Consider the following 7,607-nt stretch of genomic DNA (forward strand, 5'->3'; position numbering starts at 1 on the left):
TAAATTTACAGATGAAAATGAAGACATCTAGAAGCCTACTCAGAGCCACACATTAAATTAGTATGAAGCCTGTGATAAAAATTCAGATAAATCAGGCTCATAGGTTGTCAACCACACCAATTAAGAAAACTAGAATATTTAAAAATACTTAGAAGTGGATTAACTGGGACTCAGACTCATAGTACAAACTTCTTGAAATTTATCATTATAAATAAGGGGATAATTAGTAATAAAAATTGGGACCAGAACCCTGTGTGCTTCATCCCATAAGAACAAGACTAATTTCCATCCAATACAATAAACATAATAGCATTTACTGCAATATTCAATGAGCTATAGAATCTGAAAGGAAATCAGGAACTTAATTTTGTGCTCTATCTGCTTCAGGCCTATTAGTGAAAATTAAATTTTAAGTTAATAGCTATAACATGGAAGCACATGATTTTCTCAGTGTATAGTAAAAGGACAATCTAGTGTGTAAATAGAACAGAATCATTTTCAATCTCTAATATTTTAAAATTTAAGGACATTTAAAGAATTTATGGAAATTTAAAGAATTTAAAATTTAAGGAATTTAAGGAAAAATCATATTGTTATATTGTAATTTATATCTTAAGGTTCCTTCTACAAACAGTTACATATTAAGAGGAAACACACCATAGATGATAGGAATTTGGAACTTCATGAAGACAGGGAAAATGCACCAGTTCAGATGGTTTTACCTGCAATAATCAGTTACCCAACTAAAATTGACTTGAAATGGCTAAAATGCATTTTATCACAAAATAAGAACCCTAGGGCTGGTGTCCCTGGGTTGGTTCAAGCACTCAGTAACTGTAATTAATGACCTGGCTCTTTCCATCTTATCCTTCAACTATACTTAGTAGTATTTTGCCTTAGTTCTTAGATGTGATGCATCAGGATATATGATGGTTGTCACAGCTTCTGGTATTTTATATAGACTGTACAACATCTGGGCAAAGAAGAGGAGCATTTGCTGTTTTGTTATTTATTGACTTATATATTAAGCTAACATTGGTTTATAATATTACATAGTTATTATGTTTTGTTTTGTTTTTTGCTTGTTTGAGAGAAAAATATTTTCAATAGTCCCTCAATAGCCATTTCCTCCAGTATCATTGGCCAGCGTGGTTAATATGACTATGCCATAAAACCAGAGAAGGCTGGGTAAGTAGATGTCTGGCATTTTCAGCCTTTATACTGGGCAGTGAGCTCCATGGCATCTTGTACTTACTTCTACAATTACACTCGTTTCATTATTCATTTCTTCTATTCTACATTGTAGGCTTATCAATGAAAATGTTATTTTATTTTATTTCATATCCTAATATTTCAATAAATTATCTTTCAATAAGTAAAAGAGAGAAGGAAGGAAGGGAAGAGATTGTAGGTACATTTTAAATATGGAGGACCTCTCCCTTGCCCAAACTATGTCACTCCAATAAAAGACTAGAGAAAAACATCAAACTAACTGAGGAACATTAGAAGAGCATATCAGTCTGCTTTATCGACTGAAACTCCTTTGGAATCTTATTATGTATATCTACTCTCAGGCACCTTTCCAAAAGCCAAGCTACTATTTCTTTCCTCTTGGCTCGATATACTTTCTCTGATGCTACATAGCTCTCCAGAAGTTGTATTTAAAGATCCAAAATTCAGCTAAATAATTTAGCCATAGCTTCTTCTGATAGCAAGAAATTCTTGTTTCCTTCAGATCATACAATCATTTTGAAATTGATTAATTTTTAATCACAATCAATTTGAAGAAATTATCTGGCTAAGGAATGGTTGGGTAATTAGGTTAAGATGGCAGAAATATGAATTGAATCAGTTCCAGTGATTGAATGCATAGCTTTGGAGTCAAATGTATACCACTTAGAATACAAAGTTTAAGTTCCTGTGGCAAGCTCCTTAGTTTCCTCATTTTTATATGCTAGCCTATTCTATATGCTAAAGAAGGTCAAGAGTTAACTGCAATATAATTCCCTTCAGGGTGAGTATTACAATATAATGGGCCCAATCTCACTAAGGCTGAAGGCAAAGTGTTTTCCAGAGCTCCACAAGGAACAATAATAAAACATAAAACATACTCTGGAATGGGTTGGTGCTTTAAAAATGACCAATGCTGCTGTAATTCATCTCTTAATACATGAATGAACATTACTGACAAAATTTATGGCATAATGAGAGCAGCAGCATAAATACGTAAAAAAAAAAGGTAACTGGGCAAAAAAAAGTACTGAAGAAAATAAACAAAATTGTCTTTCTTGTTAATAAGTATGAGTTGTATTTAGACATGCTTTACACATGCCACATTGATCATAATTTGAACATAAGTAATTCTTAAAGCATAACAATTATTTAAGGGTCATCCTTAATTTAGGTTCTCTTTACTCCTTATTTTGCCTTATTTTAATAATTGCCTACATAAATCCTTGACATACAAGGAGCGTTTAGTGTTGTTGAATGAGTAAACAGATGAGTAAATGATGGGAAAATTTCTTCTCTCCTTCTCTCTTTTAACTTGAAGTCATCTTTTGCCATCATGAGGGCTGTACATCACTTCTTCACACCAAAAGACCATTATAGTCATGGGTGCTCTCTTTTACAAATAAATTTCTTGTTTTAAATTGCGTTACATTTGCAGAACATGTTGCATGTATAAGAATGTATCATTATGATATTATAAAATATTGCCTTGCCAGATATATGCTCAGGTTCTTAAAGATATAATTCATTTACCACTTAGCAGTTTTTGATCTGTATTTAGCCCAGTGCACTTATCCAATAGGTGGTCAAATATTTCAATAAATATTTATTAAACAAATAAGGATAGCAAAATACTGCTAAACACTGTGGACAAATCTAATGAAGGACAATAGGTGATCCTTACATTTAAGAGAATAAAATCTCACGAGAAACAGAACATGAAAATGCCAAAAACAACTTATATTTATAATTTCGAAAATTACTTGTTCATGAACAAAGTGTATTATCTTGCTGATGTTCTATAGTGATTTAGGTATATGACTGATAATCACATATTCTGATTAGTTCTATAATTATACAATGGTACCTCAACACAGAAGGAAGAACAAACTTATTCTAGGGAAGTTTTAGAGAAAATGTGACATCTTATCTGGGTGAATGGAGGAGAATTCATCAGCCTAAAACAAAGAGAAATTCTAGATGAATCATCAGGAGCAAAGGTCACAGGTACTGGACTACAAAGTGTGAGCTAGAATAATGGAATAAAGTAGCATGGCTGAGCCATAAACTTTTATGGGAAGTGGGGATAGGGAGTAGTAGAGATAGGAAATTGCATGTACAAATTTGACTGGTGCTATATTTTGAAAAACATAATTTAAAAATTTAGAACTTGTCCATGAGTAAAACCTTAGATAATACCTATACAATTTTTAAAATCAAAAGTTTTGGTAGGCATGGTGGATATAAAAATTAGCTAGACTTGAGAGAGAAAAATGAATCCTCTCTGTCATAAACCTGACAGCCTAGAGAGGAAGACAAACTAGCGAACAAGCTTTTGAAGTACAGAATGTGAGAGGTATATCTAAAGGACTATGCAAGCATTTAGAAAAACAGAACACAATTTATGTCATTGAAATAGGGGGAGTTTAATATGGGTAATTGCTTATGCCAGTGAATAAAGTGCTAAGAAGCTAAACAGATATTAAAGCACAGAAGCCACTACCAAAATAGAGCTGAAGGAATAAGGGGAAGCTATGGTGATTTCAGAGTCCTGACTCCAGGACATCTGGTGGGAGTCAATACCACAGTGGGAGGTGGAATTATGGAACTTGAAACCACTGAAGGTGGAAAAATTTAGCTGGAATCAGAGCTACCAAGGAAAGCAATGCCAGAGATATCTCGATGGCAGACAATAGGGAGAGATACATGGTCTCCCAGAATACTAATCAGAGCCAGGGAAAAATAAAAAAACAACACCTATAAAATGAAAGTCTGCAGGAAAATAACCAGCACCAGGGGCATAAAGTAGAGGATATGTAAATAATAACATACAGATCGAAAAACCTTCCTTGAAGATGTGATTAAAATGTATCTTCCTGGACAAGTTGCAATTAGGTAAATGACAAGGAAAAAAAATGTGACTGATGAGAGAACGTGTACAAGAATATGGATATATAAAAACAATGTTCTCAGAGAAATTTAAATATTTTAATATGGTTGGTGATAAGAGTACTAATGAAAATCTAAAGATAAGGCATCAGTAAAGCTGCAGCCATACTGGCACAATGAAAAGTCACAAAAACATGGTACCTAATAGAGCAGCCTAATCAGAATGAAGATATAGAAAGATTAGTCAAACAAAACGAAAGATAGCTTTCAAGGTCAACAAAATGGAGGTTAGGAGACTAGAAGACTAACCTAAAGGGAAAATAGTGTGCCTCAAACCTCAGCAAAAGCAGTGAGAAAAGAGAATAGACATACAGAAGAGGGATTTAATTGTTTGAGAGGAATATCAGGTTAAGATAAAAACGTAAGAGCTCAGTTTTGAACATATTAATTTTGAGGTCCTTGCAGGACGTCCAAGATTTGACAATGGGATTTTAAGTCAAGGCACAATTTGGGGGAGTTATTAGCATTTGGAAGTAGTGAAAACAATGGGAGCAAGTGAGATGTCAATATAGTGTGTAGAGGGAGACAAGAAGATGACTGAGACTGAAAGTCTATGAAGCATTAAGGTTGAAAGGAATGATAAATTAACAGGGAACCAACGATAGACATGGTATAGTCAGAGCTGAAAGTGTAGTGTTCTTGGGCATTTTTGTCTTCAAATCAATTACTTATGCCCCCCAGTTTTGTTCTCCTTACATAGATAGTCTGATCCCTTTCAAGATGATTTCCCATCCTCTGAAGACTCAGGTAGCCTGTACACTACCAGCTACATGCAACTCCACCTCCCTGTGGGGTTCCAGCTGCTCCTACTAGCTGTTACATTTCAACCTTCTGAACCACCACAAAATCCTTTGTTTCTTTACCCTTGTGGTGGTAGTCTCATCAAAAGAAGGTGCTAAGAATACTTGTTAAAGGCAGAGCCCAGGAACACAGGCCCACTAAAATAATAAGATTCAGTCCTTGATGCTTTACTCAAACACTTTACAACCACAGTATTCAAAAATAATTTACTATTGTCTACATTTACTTTTTTTAAATTAACATTCCAGTTCTTAGCATAGCTTTCTACACAATTACAAAACTCCTGAGACATTACAATCTTAGTTAGAAGTCAAGGGAGCTATATGATGGCATTGAGGTAGACCAGGCTCTCTTTACAACAAATTCAAAGGTTACTATGAACAACAAATTCATTTGGATACTATGAAAAAATATTTGATGGATGTACTATTGCAGGGTTTTTGTACTGAATGGAGAGGCTCCCATGAATTTACTCTTGGCTGATGAAAGATTAAACAATTTCTCAGCCTGCTGCAAATATCTGAATGATGCATCAAGCTAACAAATCAATAGTCATGATAAATGATCAAAATACGTGGTGCCTTGTCAGAAGCACTTTTACTATAATATTTAAAATCTCAGATCATTTAAACCCTGTGGTTTAAACACTGTCTTTAAAACAATCAACAAACTGATTCTTCAGAGAAAACAGCATGAAATATCATTTGTTCTTTATTGCTTTGCATTATACTGTTTTTCCCCCTTTTTTTTTAACCCGTAATAAGGCCTTTTTTATAGAAGATAGCTATCCAGGAAACCACACACATTAAAGAGCCAATCTCTGTGCATAAAAGTAATGGAACTTATGCTACCTGAGGAAACATGGCCTTTGAAGAAGAAGAAAAAAATTATTTAGTAATATGGCAGATAAGCTCTGTTATGCAAATTATTGTTAATCATAGTAAGCTCAGGATTAGGTTTTAATTATTTACAGGTCAGATATTTTCAGGCACTGGTTTTATATCAACACTTACCTGCCAACTGAATATTAGACAAGTATTTGCAGAGAAAGTGATTCACCAGCACATTTACATATATATGCTTCAAGCATAAAAAGAGAGAGAAAGTTAACTATGAAATACTAAAAGTCATGTGTATAGGTTAAATATCAAGAAAAATTTCAACAATAATAAAAATAAAATGCATAATTTCCTTATGGTGATTAGAAAATAAAGACACCTTGATGAATCCAATAGAAATCATGAGTAAAGAAAATGCACGGTAAATAGCAAAAAGTAAGGGGTAAGTTTGTATGTTATTAAAATTTAATAAAATCTAGCCAAATGCTATTTTCAAAAGAAAAACTAAACTATTAGTACACAGAATAACTGAAAGTAAGAGAGAAAATAACTTCTTGGCAAATATTATAAGAACACCATTGGACTGGCTACATAATTATTAGTATAGACACGCAGATGAGAAGTCTAATTAAGGACAAAGGGTATCACTAATGAGGATAAAATGTAATCAGTCGATAAAGGAAAAAGTCCACTCAGAAGGAAAAATGGGAACAAAGGTTCAGGAGAACTAGAGCATGAAGAGTTATTCGGGAAAAGAGAAAGAAGGTGGCATAACTGGAGTATAAGTTTTGAGTAGATTTGAGGGGGACAGAGCCTCAAAAGTAACATGTGATACACTCTAAATGAAATTTGCAGACTTTGTAAGTAATTTCAAATATTTCTCTAATTTACACAGTAATTTTGAACAGCAAAATATTATTGCTAAGTCTTATTTTTAAAAAATTATCAAGATGAGGTTCTTTCTATTAAGCAGAGATAGTCTAGTGAGAGGAAAAAATAGTGAGCCATTTATTAGAGTAAAAGATGTGGGAGGTATACCCAAAGTGCGATGAGAGGTCAGAAAAAACAGAAATCTTTAAGTCTCAAATGGAGAGATTTTAATACAGTCAGTTGGTTACTACATTGATTAATCAAGAGTTTCAGTGAAATAGCCTTGCTATTAAAAGCATCACAAAGCCACATCCATAAGAGGGCTAAAAGGATAATGGAAGGAGACGGTGTTACTAGACACCAGAAACCAGGTCCAACAGGGAAGATCTAGACCACATTTGGGGAGAGAGACAGTGACCTGATGGGATTTGAGAGAATGGAGAAAGATAACTAGAGTTACAGAGGCAAGAGTGAGAGCCCACATCAGAAGTAGAGATGAAACAGCTGAGACAGAAGAAGAGGAGAAAAATATATCCTGCTTCTTTCTCTTCTCATTGGCTGGACCTTCTTGGAAGCCAACTAAATTTATCCTTTGAAATGTGGTTCTCTAAAGTGCAGATGAGAGGCATGGAGAAATTAAGAATGAATACGAAAAGAAGCAGGCAAACTTCTAGTGTCAGGAGCTTTAAGTAGAAGATAAGGAAATAATAAAGTAGATGACCAAAACCACTTCTTGAAATTTGTGATGAATTGTATTTTTAAGAAAAAGTCAGGATCAGTAAGATGAATGGTAAATAAAAAAGTGTATTGTATATAATTTATTTTAAGCACACATGAAATACAGATAAGAAAAAAATTTTTTTTAATTGATCCAGAAACAAATATCAAACATATATTATCTTTCTAGAAGCTAAAGAG

This window comes from Mesoplodon densirostris, chromosome 1 (assembly GCF_025265405.1).
Source record: "Mesoplodon densirostris isolate mMesDen1 chromosome 1, mMesDen1 primary haplotype, whole genome shotgun sequence".
Lineage (NCBI taxonomy): Eukaryota > Metazoa > Chordata > Mammalia > Artiodactyla > Ziphiidae > Mesoplodon > Mesoplodon densirostris.